Below are 16,703 nucleotides of genomic sequence, written 5' to 3'. Positions count from 1 at the left end.
GGTCCCATGTCAATCTCGTGGAGGTGGCACTTGGACATCGGAGAGCCTGGGAGCTTCGGCGGCTTCAAGGCCGACGGACGGCGACGCGGGTCGGCAAGGGAAATGTGCCCCGGCTCACCTCGAGCGAAATCGAGAGGGGGAATGGGCTCGCGGGGCCATGGTGGCTCAACCAGAGGGGAGAACGGCACAAGATCAACGATGCTGGCCTCGAATTTAACTAGGGGGCGGTGGCTGAACTATGAATGGAGGTGAGGAAGATGGCCTCCCTCAGTCGATTGGTTGCTAGGGGAGCTTGAGAGGGGCCAAAGAAGTTCTTCTCAGGGTTTCGCCGAGCTCGGGAATCCTTTTTATACACGGGCAAGGTCGATTCCCGGCTGTTGTGGATAACTCCGATTAACTATTGTAGGGGGCGACGTGGCGGTCGGCTAGCGGGGGCCGCTAATACGTCCCAAACGTATCTATAATTTCTGCTTGTTCCATGATCTTTTGGGTGACATTGTTACATGTGTTGCTACACTTTTATATCATTTTACACATATTTGGACTAACCTACTAACTCAATGCACCCAGTGCCAGTTTCCGTTGCTGATGTCTTTTTTGCAGGGGATTTTACCCAATTTTCCGAAGCCTGAAAAAATCCAGAAAACTATAAAAAAAATCAGCGAAACATAAGCTTCAAGATCACCGAAGGAGGACGAGAGGGGGGCCAGGGGCCTCCCAGGCGGCGTGCTGGCGCGGCTAGGCCCTAGGCCACGCCAGGAGGTCTCCTGGGTGGGTCCCACCTCCTCTGGTGCCCTCCTTTGGCCTATATGTAGAGATCCGTGAGGAAACCCTCGCAGACTTTCTGGAATCACAAATTTCTCCATCGTTCCGCCGCCGGACCGCTTCCAAGATCGGGAGCGTCAGGAGACCTCTTCCCACCACCCTGCCGGAGGGAGGATTGACCTTCGGGAGCTTCTCCACCGCCATGGACGCTTCCCGGATGTGTCGTGAGTAGTTTCGCTTGGACCATGAGTCCATGACCAGTAGCTATGTGATGTCTTCTCTCCAATCTTGTGCTTCAATGGTTAGTCCTTGTGAGTTGCCCTACATGATCAAGGCATGTATGTAATCCTCTTGCTTTTGCTATGCTCAATTTGTTGGGATCCAATGGATTATGAGATTATGTTCAGATTGTTATGAGTTATATATTTTATTATCCTTTTATATTATGTTCCTTAGTGATTCATGCATGTTCTCCGTTGCTTTTTATTGCTTTAGCCAAGTAGTAGATCGTAACTCCATGAGGGAGCGTTATGCATGATTGTGGGTTCGGGTCCCTCGATGTCTAGCTTGAGTGACAGAAACATGAGACTAGGGGATGTGCTTGTTGCCACCAGGGATAAGACAACGGTGCTTGTGACCACGGTTGCAAGGATTGTTTACCTTACGCATAGTTCATTAATGCAGTTGTTTGTTGCTTTGAGTTTACACTTTGGGTGGGGCTCGCAACTTAATATGGGAGAGATGTTCTGGATAGATATCTCAAGGAGGATGATTAGTAAGTAGATGTTGATGAATAAACGGTCGACTTGTCTTGGCGTACTGCCCATTACTATTGAACCTCTAACTATCAAGGAGCATAATTAGCATGTCGGTGTGATCATAATTCTGACAATTGCCCAACTGTGATTTGTTTACCCTAGCATAGTTGTTTATCATCTTTTGGGAGAGATACATCACTAGTGAACATCATGTGACTCTGGTCCATATCACCATCATTGCTTACACCTCCATCATTTACCCCATTCTTTACTTTTCCGTTGCAATCACTATTACCTTCCCGCTTGTGTTTTGATCATTTGCAAACTACAAGGCCGGAGAGATTGACAACCTCTCTGTACTCGTTGGGAGCAAAGTTATATGTTGTGTGTGCAGGTCCACATCTTCTGCTGACCTGGACAGGAGACACCTACTTCTTGAGCCTAGGAGTCCTCCTGGTTCGATAAACCTTATAGTCTCCGTGTAAGGGAAATTTGTTGCTGACTACATCTCTACCTTTCACTTGGGGTCCAAAGAGGGGCGAGAAGTATATCCATCAACTCGTCATCAAGCGAATTTCTGGCGCCGTTGTCGGGGACTCCACTCTTCAAGATAGGGGAGTTGCACAATATCTTTTACCTTTGCTTTTTAGTCTTGCTAGTTTGCTTTCTAGTTTTTTTTGCTTTAGAATCCTTTACCAAAAACCACAAAAAAATTAGTTACTTTGATCTTGCTTGTTGTCGGTTCTATGGGTTTCACTGAAAACACCGTGTTGGGTGAGTCCTCTAGTCACAATAACAATTATACATTCCGTTCTATTGCTCCAGTTACCACTAAGGGTATTTTTACAAGTAAACCATGTGACTATAGTAGTCACTATGGAGAATTATGCCCTTGGCATGGTTGCATCGGGAAGCCACAAGATCTTTGGTTTGAAGTTGCTCCTAACCGTTCCCAAACTTGGGAAGACACCCAAACTCTTATAATAGAGAGAAAATCAAACGTAAAGGATGACACTACAATTTTACTTAATAGCAATATTATTGGTTTTGACAATTGTAGTCTCTCCAAAGTCAACACATTTTTGCAAAGAATGTCTAAGGACCCCCACACTAGTACACTCAATATTGCCTTCACCGAGCATATTACCAATGCCCTTATCAAAGCTAGGGAGGATAAGCTCAAGCTAGAGAGTTCTATCCCTAGGAAACTAGAATATGGTTGGGATCCTATGGTCAAAAAAAATTTGAATAATATCCCTTGCTTTCCTTTGTGTGATGTTGGAGCTAGTGCCTCCGTTATGCCCAAAAGAATGTATGATATGCTTGATTGGAAACCTTATGATCCATGTTCTTTTGGTGTTCGTCTCGTGGATTCTTCCATAAAGAAACTTTTAAGGAGAATTGATGATGTGTTTATTATTGTCAATGATAATTATGTGCCCGTTGATTTTCTTATTATGGACATTGAATGTGATCCTTCATGTCCAATTATTTTGGGACGTCCTTTTCTCCGCACCGTTGGTGCTATCATTGACATGAAAGAGGGAATTATTAAATTCCAATTTCCTCTTAAAAAGGGAATGGAACACTTCCCTAGAAAGAAGATTAAGTTACCGTATGAGTCCGTTACACGGGGAAGTTATTCTTTTGGAGTTGATAACACTTGATCTTCTTGCATTGTGCCTAGCTCAAAGGCATAAAAGAAAGCGCTTGTTGGGAACCAACCAAATATGTTTTTACTTTATGTTTTAGTGGTATTGATGTGTGTTACTACTGTGGCAACATCTTTGTATCTTTATTTTTAAGCTTTCTGCCAAGTTATAGCCTCCGATTGCAAGAAAGTTCGAAAATTGTGACATGCTGTCCAGAAACAGATTCTGTCTGCTTGACGGAAAAATTCGCCAAAAATCAGAAGATCATATTTTTCATCTGAATTTTTTTTATGGAATGGTCTATATAATTTTTTTTCTGGCATATGTTCTGAGTTTTTTTATTTCATTTGCAGAAGTGCCCCGAATAAATTATTTACTACCTGATGTTCTGTTTTTCACAGATTCTGCCATGTTTTGTGTTTTATTGTTTTGCGAATCCTAAGCTTGCTTTTTCTTTGCAAAAACCCGTTGGCATTCATGAGAAGCAGTATATTTTCATGAAAATCTTTATTTCCAATAGGTATTGAATTACTTTATAGAGCGAACTAACCACTCTAATCGGCTTATCATGAGTTCTGTATGAAGGGAGTTTTCAAGTATTGTGATGGGAGAGATGATGAAAGAAGATAAAGGAGTGTCAAACGCTCAAGCTTGGGGATTCCCCCATGCATCCCAAGAAATAATCAAGGAGACTCAAGCGTCGAAGCTTGGGGATGCCCCCGTGCATCCCCTTCTTTATCAACAATCATCAGGTCGTCCATCTCCATGCTATATTTTTATCACTTCATATGATATGTGCTATGCTTTGAGCGTCCCGCTATTTTCTTTTTAGTTTTGTTTTAGTTTAGTTTGCTGGTCATAACAACTCGGAACCTAGCCTACCTTGTTTGGGAGAGAGACACGCTCCATTCCACTCTAGAACACAACATAGCTTTTCATGCTTATCCTTTTTTGTGTGTTCTTCATCTTTTCGTAGCTACTGTCATACTTAGCTCTTAGCTTTCATGCTTATCTTTTTAAGAGCTTTTACTTAGGTTGATTTGGTAACTCTATTGAGTTATCATGCTTATCTTGTTTAGAGAGTTAGCTTGTTGCACTGAGTTGTGTGTCTTGCATGACTAGGTAATTTAGGTTGCTATTTAAGTATAGTAGTAACTTGCAATATTTTTGAGGTATTGATTTGAGTAATGTTTGGACTATTGGTGCCAAGGGCTTAAACCTATTAGTGATAGGTGTCATATTTTGGGACATCCGTGTGTTTTTCAAAACCTAAAATTAGTTGAGAACTCTAGCTAATAAATTGATCGCTAACCTTTGGAGGGGTTGGAATATATAGAGTACCCTCATGTTACCATGAGTCGAGGATGCGCAAGGATAGCCAAACCCCCAAACATTCCTCCTCGGGGTACTTGTCTCTTTGTGAATTTCCTAACTAGATAGAGAGTTACCGATAATAAGTGTATGAGTTCTTCGGACTAATGTGAGTATTTGTGTGTTGGCACTTCCACTATCCATATTTTGCTAGCCTCTTCGGTACCGTGCATTGCCCTTTCTCACATTGAGAGTTGGTGCAAACTCCGTTGGTGCATCCAAACCCATGACATGATACGCTCTGTCATACATAAGCCTCATTATATCTTTCCTCAAAACACCCACCATACCTACCTATTAAGGCATTTCCATAGCCCTTCCGAGATACATTGCCATGTAACATCCATCATCTCATGACTTGATCTTCATGTCATCCATGGTTTTGCTTGATCATAGAGTCGCATGCTAGTTGGGCCTTGCCCTCATTACTGCTACATGACATGCTAGTATCATTGCATATCCTGCTACACTGGCAGAGGCATACATTTGCACACATCATGATAGTTTTCACATGTCTTTAAGTACTTCTTATAAAGTTTGATGATTTTTATTTCTATTTATGTAAAACATAGAGTGTTGCCCTTAAGTGAGGAAAAGATCCCAAAGAGGACAAAACAAAAGATCCCTGCTACGGCAACAAAATTCCTTCCTTGGAGCTTAGGAAATCTTCTTGTTACTTCTCTGGTTTGCGTCGGTTTTTCCCTTGAAGAGGAAAGGGTGATGTAGCACAGGAGCAGTAAGTATTTCTCTCAGTTTGAGAACCAAGGTATCGATCCAGTAGGAGGGCCTCATCAAGTCCAAAGTACCTGGGCAAACACAAACAAGCTTGCACCCAATGCTTCAAAGGGGTTGTCAATCCCTTCAAGATTGTTTGCAAAGTGAGATCTGAAGGCGGAAAGAGCAACGAAGTAAAAAGTGTAAGACTGAAAATATGGTGTGGAGTAGACCCTGGGGCCATAGTGTTCACTCGAGGCTTCTCTCATCATAGCGAATAACATGGTGGGTGAACAAATTACTATCGAGCAATTGATAGAACCGCGCAAAGTCATGACGATATCTAAGGCAATGATCATGCATATAGGCATCACATCCGAGACAAGTAGACCGATACTTTCTGCATCTGCGACTATTACTCCACACATCGACCGCTATCCAGCATGCATCTAGTGTATTGAGTTCATGATGAACAGAGTAACGCTTTAAGCAAGATGACATGATGTAGAGGGATAATCTCAAACCAATGAGGAAAACCCTATCTTTTTACCCTTGATGGCAACAACACGATGCGTGCCTCGCTACCCCTTCTGTTAGTGTGTGAGGTCACCGCATGGTATGAACCCAAAACCAAGCACTTCTCCCATTGCAAGAATCATAGATCTAGTTGGCCAGACAAAACCCACAACTCGAAGAGAATTACAAGGATATGAAATCATGCATAAGAGAGATCAGAAGAAACTGAAATAAGATTCATAGATAATCTGATCATTAATCCACAATTCATCGGATCTCGACAAACACACCGCAAAAGAAGATTACATCAGATAAATCTCCATGAAGATCCCGGAGAACTTTGTATTGAAGATCCAAGAGAGAGAAGAAGCCATCTAGTTACTAGCTATGGACACGTAGGTCTATGGTGAACTACTCACGCATCATCGGAGAGGTCATGGTGTTGATGAAGAAGCCCTCCGTGTCCGAATCCCCCCTCCGGTAGGGCACCAGGACGTGCCCCAGATGGGATCTTGCGGAGACAGAAGCTTGCGGTGGCGGAAAAGTGATTGAGATAGTCTCTTGACTTTTTTGGGAATATTTGGGAATATATAGGCGCCAGATCTAGGTCAGGGGACCTCCAGGGGGCCCACAAGCCTGGATGGCGTGGCCCCCTGGCCGTAGGGCGGGGGCTTGTGGGGCCCCTGGGGCTCTTCTGGCTTGGCTCCCAAGTTCTCCAATCTTCTTCCATTACAGAAAAAATCTTTTCGGGGATTTTCTTCCGTTTGGACTCCTTTTCAAAATCTCCTCTGAAAGGGGTCAAAAACATGGAAAAAATAGGAACTGACACTTGGCACTAAGTCAATAAGTTAGTCCCAGAAAATAAATAAAAAGCATGCAAAACATCCAAAGTTTGACAAGATAATAGAATGAAACCATCAAAAATTATAGATACGTTGGAGACGTATCAAGCATCCCCAAGCTTAACTCCTGCTCGTCCTCGAGTAGGGATGTGATAATGAATGAATTTTTGATGTGGAATGCTACCTAGCATAGTTGTCCTTTGCAACTTCTTTCACGTGGCATGAATGTTCAGATCCATAAGATTCAAAACAATAGTTTGCTATTGACATGAAAACAGTAATACTTCAAGCAAACTCGCAAAGTAATCATGAACTTTCAAAATAACAAGGCCAAAGAAAGTTATCCCTACAAAATCATATAGTCTTGCTATGCTCCATCATCCTCACACAACTAATGTAAATCATGCACAACCCGGAATTGGCCAAGTAAATGTTTTTGCACTCTTACTTTCTCAAACCTTTTATAACTATCACGCAATACATGAGCGCGAGCCATGAATATAGCACTATAGGTGGAATAGAGTGTGGTAGTAGTTGTGAGACAAAAAGGAGGAGATGGTCACGCTGACTCGGTGTATCAATAGGCTATGAAGATGCCCATTAATAGATATCAAGGTGAATGAGTAGCGATTGCCATACAAGCGATGCACTAGAGCTATAAGTATGTGAAAGCTCAAGAGGAAAACTAGTGGGTGTGCATCCAACTTGCTTGCTCATGAAGACCTAGGGCAATTTTGAGGAAGCCCATCATTGGAATATACAAGCCAAGTTATAAAATGAAGATTCCCACTAGCATATGGTAGTGACAAAGCAAGAAGCCCTCAATCATGAAGAACATGGTGCTAACATGAAGCACACGTGTGGAAAAATATAGTAGCATTGTCCCTTCTCTCTTTTTCTCTCATTTTTTATTTGGGCTCTTAGGCCTCTTTTTTATTTTCTCCCCCTTTTTTTGTTTTTGGGCTCTTTGGCCTATTTTTTTTATTTCCTCACATGGGACAATGCTCTAATAATGATGATCATCACACTTTTATTTACTCACAACTCAAAGATCACAATGATGATGACTCCATAGGAAATGCCTCCGGCAGTGTACCGGGATGTGCAACAATCTAGTACGATCATGCAATGGCAATATGAGAGTGACGGCACAACTCATGAGACGGAACGGTGGGAGTTGCATGGAAATATATCTCGGAATGGCTATGAAAATGCCATAGTAGGTAGGTATGGTGGCTGTTTTGAGGAAGGAATTTGGTGGGTTTGTGCACCGGCGAGAATTGCGCGGCACTAGAGAGGCTAGCAATGGTGGAAGGTGAAAGTGCATCTATACCATGGGCTCACATAGTCATGAAGAACTCACATACTTGTTGCGAAAGTTTTTATTAGTAATCGAAACAAAGTGCTAAACGCATACTCCGAGGGGAACGGTTGGTAGGTGTAAACCATCGCGCGATCCCGACCTCAACACAAAGGATGACAATCAATAGATCAATTATGCTCTGACTTCCTAACATAGCGGTTCACCATACGTGCATGCTACGGGAATCACTAAGTGCAACACAAGTATCTCTAGATTCACAACACCCTACTAATCATAACTCTCAATATTACCGAATCCACGTCTCAAAACTAATTGAGAGGAACCAAAACTTCTCTTTCTACTCAATGCACATGAAGATGGAGGTTTTTGCATCATCTTCGGGTACCTAGCATATTTGGAACTACTTTCATAGCATAAGCCAACTACCAAATCACGCACCGCCTTGCTCTAAAGATATAAGTGAAGCACATAGAGCAAAAGTGTCTAGCTGAAAAGATATAAGTGAAGCACTATGAGCATTTTAGCAAAATCACGATGAGTGCATGTCTCTCTCTCTAAAAAAGGTGTGCAGCAAGGATGATTGTGACACAACAAAAAGAAAAGACTCCTAAGATACAAGACGTTCCAAGCAAAACACATATCATGTGGTGAATAAAAATATAGCTCCAAGTAATGTTACCGATGGATTGAAGACGAAAGAGGGGATGCCTTCCCAGGGCATCCCCAAGCTTAGGCTTTTTGGTATCCTTGAATTTGGATTGGGATGCCTTGGGCATCACCAAGCTTGAGCTCTTTCCACTCCTTATCTCTTTGTCCATGAGAACGTCACCCAAAACTTGAAAACTTCACAACACAAAACTTAAACAGAAACTTTTGATAACATTAGTACAAGAAAACAAACTACCACTTCTTTTGGTACTGTAGCAAACTTTAATTCCATCTATATTGATGATGGGCTACTGTATTCTCACTTTTCCATGGCTAGTACCCCCCGATACTAACCATAGTTTCATCAAAACAAGTAACCAACTCAACAAAAACAGAATCTGTCAAAAACAGACAAATCTGTAGCAATCTGTATACTTCGTATACTTCTGGTATCTAAACAAATCTGAAAAATTACAACGTCCTGGGGAAAAAGCATATCAATCAGCAGCAAAAAGAATCAATTCAAAAGCTCTTTCTGAATAAAAATGAAAAATCATCTCGTGAGCGAAAAGTTTCTGTCTTTTTTCCAGCAGAATCAAACAACCATTGCCGAGACTAGTCATAAAGGTTTTGCTTGGCTCGAACACAAAAAGAAACACAAAAAACACAATCACAACAGAATTTTGGAAGTGTGGGCGCAACAAAACAGGAAGAAAAAGATAAATTCATTGGGTTGCCTCCCAACAAGCGTTATTGTTTAACGCCCTTAGCTAGGCATTGATAATTCAATGATGCTCACACAAAAGACAAGAATTGAAGCACAACGAGAGCATCATAAAGCATGTGAAAATCACATCTAATTCTGACATACTTCCTATACATAGGCATTTTATAGGAAAACAGATTGTCAAGACAACCAATAGTTACCATATGCAAGGAAGAAGAAAGAGACAATAGCAACTCAACATAACGAGAGGTAATTTGGTAACATGAAAGTTTCTACCACAATATTTTCCCCTCTCATAGCAATTACATGTGGGATCATAATCAAATTCAACAAAATAGCTATCACAAAGGATATTATTTTCATGATCCACATGCATGCAAAGTTGACGCTCTTCAAAAATAGTGGGATTGTCATCAACTAAAGTCATGAGTTCTCCAATCCCACTTTCAATATTGTTGCAAATATCATAATCATCATGAGGCTTCAACAAATTTTCAAGATCATAAGAAAGATCATCACCCCAATCAAGATTATTGCAACAAGTAGGGGACATAGCAAAACTAGCATCCCCAAGCTTAGGGTTTTGCATTTTTTAGCATGATTGTCACTAATAGGATTTATAGTGAAACCATTGCAATCATGCTTTTCATTCAAGGAGCCCTCGTGAATCACTTCATAAGTTTCTTCATCACGATTTTCAGATTCACGCATCTCAAGAAAAACTCCAAAAAGATAGTCAAGTGCACTCAATTCACTAGCAGTTGGTTCCACATAAGTGGATCTCTTAAAGAGATTAGCAAGTGGATGAGGATCCATATCACTATATTTTCAGCAAGCGAAGATGCAAGCATATTGAAGGCACATAGCACACAAGCAAAGGAAAGGCAAACGAGAGAAAGGGCGAACGAAAAGGCGAACAAAAAGGCAAACGAAAAAGGCAAATTGGTGAAGTGGGGGAGAGGAAAACGAGAGGCAACTGGCAAACAAAGTAAATGCAAGAGATGAGTTTGCGACACCTACTTGGATGAGTTCTTGACTTGATCTTCCTCCCCGGCAACGGCGCCAGAAATTCTTCTGCTACGGCAACAAAAGTCCTTCCCTGGCGCTTAGGAACTCTTCTTGTTACTTCTCTGGTTTGCGTCGGTTTTTCCCTTGAAGAGGAAAGGGTGATGGAGAATAGGAGCAGTAAGTATTTCCCTCAGTTTGAGAAACAAGGTATCGATCCAGAAGGAGGGCCTCGTCAAGTCCAAAGTACCTGCACAAACACAAACAAGCTTGCACCCAACGCTTCAAAGGGGTTGTCAATCCCTTCAAGACTGTTTGCAAAGTGAGATCTGAAGGCGGAAAGAGCAACGAAGTAAAAAGTGTAAGGCTGCAAATATGGTGTGGAGTAGACCCTGGGGGCCATAGTGTTCACTAGAGGCTTCTCTCATAATAGCAAATATCACGGTGGGTGAACAAATTACTGTCGAGCAATTGATAGAACCACGCAAAGTCATGACGATATCTAAGGCAATGATCATGCATATAGGCATCACGTTCGAGACAAGTAGAGTGATACTTTTTGCATCTACTACTATTACTCCACACATCGACCGCTATCCAGCATGCATCTAGTGTATTGAGTTCATGACGAACAGAGTAACGCTTTAAGCAAGATGACATGATGTAGAGGGATAATCTCAAACCAATGATGAAAACCCCATCTTTTTACCCTTGATGTCAACAACACGATGCGTGCCTCGCTACCCCTTCTGTCACTGGGTGAGGTCACCGCACGGTATGAACCCAAAACCAAGCACTTCTCCCATTGCAAGAATCATAGATCTATTTGGCCAGAGAAAACCCACAGCTCGAAGAGAATTTCAAGGATATGAAATCATGGATAAGAGATATCAGAAGAAACTCAAATAAGATTCATAGATAATGTGATCATAAATCCAAAATTCATCGGATCTCGACAAACACACCGCAAAAGAAGATTACATCGGATAGATCTCCATGAAGATCATGGAGAACTTTGTATTGAAGATCCAAGAGAGAGAACGAGCCATCTAGTTACTAGCTATGGACCCGTAGGTCTATGGTGAACTACTCACGCATCATCGGAGAGGTAATGGTGTTGATGAAGAAGCCCTCCGTGTCCGAATCCCCCCTCCAGCAGGGCACCAGGACGTGCCCCAGATGGGATCTTGCGGAGACAGAAGCTTGCGGCGGCGGAAAAGTGATTGAGATCGTCTCTTGATTTTTTTGGGAATATTTGGGAATATATAGGCGCAAGATCTAGGTCAGGGGACCTCCAGGGGGCCCACAAGCCTGGATGGCGCGGCCCCCCTGGCCGCGGGGTGGGGGCTTGTGGGGCCCCTGGGGCCCTTTTGGCTCGGCTCCCAAGTTCTCCGATCTTCTTCCGTTCTAGAAAAAATCTTTTCGGGGATTTTCTTCCGTTTGGACTACGTTTCAAAATCTCCTCCGAAAGGGGTCAAAAACTTGGAAAAAACAAGAACTGGCACTTGGCACTGAGTTAATAAGTTAGTCCCAGAAAATAAATAAAAAGCATGCAAAACATCCAAAGTTTGACAAGATAATAGCATGAAACCATAAAAAATTATAGATACGTTGGAGACGTATCAATCCCGAAGAGGACAAATGAGAGATAAAAAGAAAGAGCCAAAGAGGCCACAAAAAGGGAAAAATAAAAAGAAAAAGAAAAAGAAAAAGGAAAAAAATAGAGAAAGGGGCAACACTACTATTCATTTTGAAAGATCCACACTCGTACTCCATTACTATATTGGTACTACATGGAGATTATCATTCATGCATTACTATGTGGGGACCCCTACACTATAGAACTTGGTTTGCATATTCCAATGATGAGCCTCCTCAAATGAGCTCTAGGTTTTCATGAGCAAACAAGTTGGATGCACCCCCACTAGCTCCAATTGAGAGCTTACCTTAGCTCATATGTGCATTCGTTACATGGCAATCCTGACTCCTCACATCATATCTATCATTTGGCTTTCTCTTGCGTATGGTTGTCCTCATTGATGTGAGCCTTCCATACATTTCTTGTCTTCCTTCCCCATCATTATTCTATTTGCCATCCTAAGTGTCAACATATCTTCCTTACGCTCATTCATTGCATGAGTGCTCAAAATCGAAAGGGAGAGGATCATTTTGACTTGTGCCTAACAAGTGGTCTGGGATGAGTCAAAATAAGATTCCGAATGAGACTAAGTGTGAGGTTTAGTAGATTGAGTTCTCAATTAAAAAAATATTTTATCTCTGAACCCATCTCCCACTTCTTGCACGCAAACACCATTTGGAGACATTCGAGTCACGGATAGCGAGAGCTCTTACACCTTTATGTTCTTACTTTGCTAAATTCAATACTAGATATAGACTCTTGCTTGTTATTTTCTTGACTTGAATTGCATATCTCACTTGCTTTATTTTGAAGTTCTTATATGTGTGTTAGCATGTCACCATAGAAATTGTTGTGTTATCATTTATCTACTCGAGGACGAGCAGAAATTAAGCTTGGGGATGTTGATACGTCCCAAACGTATCTATAATTTCTGCTTGTTCCGTGATCTTTTGGGTGACATTGTTACATGTTTTGCTACACTTTTATGTCATTTTACACATATTTGGACTAACCTACTAACTTAGTGCACCCAGTGCCAGTTTCTGTCTGCTGATGCATTTTTTGCAGGGGCTTTTACCCAATTTTCCAAAGCCCGAAAAAATCCAGAAAATATATAAAAATATCAGCGAAACAGAAGCTTTAAGATCAGTGAAGGAGGGCCAGAGGGGGGCCTGGGGCATCCCAGGCGTCCTGCTGGCGCGACCAGACCCTAGGTCGCCAGGAGGTCGTCTGGGTGGGTCCCACCTCCTCCGGTGCCCTCCTTTGCCCTATATTTAGAGATCCGTGAGGAAACCCTCGCAGACTTTCTGGAATCGCGAATTTCTCCATCGTTCCGCCGCCGCAGCGCTTCCAAGATCGGGAGCATTAGGAGACCTCTTCCCGGCACCTTGCCGGAGGGAGGATTGACCTCCGGGAGCTTCTCCACAGCTATGGACATTTCCCGGATGTGACGTGAGTAGTTTCCCTTGGACCATGAGTCTATTACCATTAGATATGTGATGTCTTCTCTCCAATCTTGTGCTTCAATGGTTAGTCCTTGTGAGCTGCCCTACATGATCAAGGCATCTATGTAATCTTCTTGCTTTTTCTATGCTCGGTTTGTTGGGATCCGATGGATTATGAGATTATGTTCAGACTGTTATGAGTTATATATTTGATTTTCCTTTTATATTATGTTCCTTAGTGATTCATGCATGTTCTCCATTGCTTTTTATTGCTTTGGCCAAGTAGTAGATTGTAACTCCAAGAGGGAGCGTTATGCATGATTGTGGGTTCGGGCCCCTCGATGTCTAGCTTGAGTGACATAAACATGAGACTAGGGGATGTGCTTGTTGCCACCAGGGATAAAACAACGGTGCTTGTGACCAAGGTTGCAAGGATTGTTTACCTTACGCATAGTTCGTTAATGCAGTTGTCCGTTGCTTTAAGTTTACACTTTGGGTGGGTATTGCAACTTAACACCGGACATATATTCTAGATAGATATCTCAAGGTGGATGATTAGTAAGTAGATGCTGATGAATAAACGGTCACTATTGAACCTCTAACTATCAAGGAGCATAATTAGCTTTGCAGTGCGATCATAATTCTGTCAATTGACCAAATGTGATTTGTTTACCCTAACATAGTTGCTTATCGTCTTTTGGGAGAGAGACATCACTAGTGAACATCATGTGACTCCGGTGCATATCACCATCATTGCTTACATCTCCATCATTTACCGTTTTCTTTACTTTTCCGTTCCAATCACTATTACCTTCCCGCTTGTGTTTTGATCCTTTGCAAACTACAAGGCCGGAGAGATTGACAACCTCTATGTACTCGTTGGGAGCAAAGTTATTTGTTGTGTGTGTAGGTCCACGTCTTCTGCTGACCAGGACAGGACACACCTACTTGTTGAGCCTAGGAATCCTCCTGGTTCAATAAACCTTACAGTCTTCGTATAAGGGAAATTTGCTGCTGACTGTATCTCTACCTTCCACTTGGGATCCAACGAGGGGCGAGAAGTATATCCATCAACTCGTCATCAACCAGGATCTAGTGAACAAGCAAGGGAGCCGCACCGGGGCTAGCTCGCACGCTAGGGTAGCTCGGGCAGCGCTGCCATGGCAGGGGTCAATTGCGGCCGCCGGTGTGCTGCCAAGGAGGGTCTGACGGTGGCACTGCGAGACACGAGGGGTCGGCCGGAGTATCTCTTCGGTCTTGGAGGAGACGGGGGCGTGGCTCTTCGAGTGAACAGGGGCCGGGGTTGCGGTAAGTGGGGTTCAGTGAAGCAAATGCGCTATCTACAATAGACATGCTCTGGGAGTGCAAAGTGCATGCTCGTCAGGTGCTCGGGGAAATGCCAAGGCACTCCTGGAGACTCTAATGCACAAGAGATTCCACGCGGGTGGGTTTTACGGCAAGACAAAGGTAAATGACAAGCTTGCTTGGCCACTGGGGCAAGTTTATAATGCAAAAGTATTCTCATGCCAATTTTGTCGAGGTACACAAGGTGTCGACAAAATGTCAAGGGAATCTAGAGAAGCTTTCTAGCCACCAAAATTTCCAGTCCTGGGTCTCTTTAGATGCTAAGGGTGGTGGCAAATTAGTTTTTGAAAATCATAAACTTGTTAGTGCAAGTTTTTCCACACTTTGATTCTGGACAGAAACTACAGGTCATTACTGGATGGTCTCAAACCATCCTAATGGGGCTGCTCTCCTAGACTTATGGGTTTGGTAGGGCCTACTATCAGCAGTAAAAATCTCAAGGGAGTTGGGGCAAAATAAAATATGGTTGTAGTACAAACTGCAAAACTGGTCCAGAACAGAAAAGGGGTTGGGGTGCTCAAAATTTTCAAAAGACCAAAGTGGTTTTTTGCATAAAATTGATCTACATACCTCCCTTGACATCTTCTGATTTTTGTAGAATTTTTGAAAGAGTAGATCTAGTGGGTGTAGTTCAAAACACAAACTGGATCAGAATAGAAATGGGGTTGTTTTGCTAAATTTATACAAAACACATAATTGGGTTTTTGCATGAAAGTGATCCACGGATATCACATGTCACGTACAAATTTTCATAGAATTTTGAAATGAAGTTATAAAATGGTTGCAGTGCAATTGAGGTCTTTAAAGGAATCAAAAAGGCATTTTTGAATAAATGAAACTTGGAAAAATATTTATAAAAAGTCATCCTCTAAATTTTTTCAAATAAAGAGAAACGTTTTGATGCGAGCACTAAAGTCTCACCATATTTTTCAAAAACTCCTACTTGGGGAAGAAATTTTTACAATCCACAGAAAAAAAGTGGGTCTGAAATCAACAGAAAACTTACAAACAAACAATTTAAATAAACATGGACAAATTTTAATAAATAAAATAATGGTTAAATTTTTGGGGTGTTACAAACTCTACCCCACTTAAGAAAAATCTCGTCCTCGAGATTTTCTAAGGACGTTGCAAAAACATTACTCCTACCACACTACAATATCAACATAAAAATAAATACTCTATATATGTGATATGACGTGGCTATAGTGAAACTACGATAATTGGTGCAACTATGGTGTGATACTGGTGATGTGAATAAAACCTACGGTTGGGCAACCGAGATGTTTCAATTAATGGCTACGGCAATTTTTGGAAAAAGAAAGATTTCAAATTCCAAATTTTGCTTGTCGAACCCGAGTGCACATTGCTCTCTGTGGCTGACAGGTGTACCCAGGGACCATCGTCAGTCTCTTCTTGTTCCTTAGGCTCTCTTCGTCCTTCTCTCTCCCGCGCGCTTTCTGTGTTTCTCCACCTCTGGTGCCTAGCGCCTAGGGCATCTAGGGCCGTACTGCGGTAGTGCGCGGCGTGCTAGCTGTCGGCACAACGTTGAAAGCACAATTGCTCCCTAGGGTGGTTTTGATAATTGATCGCAACATATGCATCATTGGATTAATGTGTTTTCCAAGTATATTTCAGGAAAGTTCAAAAGATGTTATGGCTTAAGGTTTATGTGGAGATACCCTTGGATACAAGAAAGGAATAATATTGGCCCAAGCTTCAAGCTAGAAGACTCTTCATTTTATATTTTTGATAAATCAGTTTTGAGTCTATAGGAAAGCCAATGCTATTAAAAGGGGGTGAGGTAGTAAAATGAACCGATTGCTCAAATGCTCAAAATTAGCCACCAAAACACTCAGTCATTTTTCCCACATATCCACTCTGTCAAGTTCCACATACACAAATTCGGTGTAACCAACATTGCCACTTCGG

This window comes from Hordeum vulgare, chromosome 4H (genome assembly GCF_904849725.1).
Source record: "Hordeum vulgare subsp. vulgare chromosome 4H, MorexV3_pseudomolecules_assembly, whole genome shotgun sequence".
In the NCBI taxonomy this organism is placed as follows: Eukaryota; Viridiplantae; Streptophyta; class Magnoliopsida; order Poales; family Poaceae; genus Hordeum; species Hordeum vulgare.
This window is presented reverse-complemented; position numbering follows the sequence as displayed.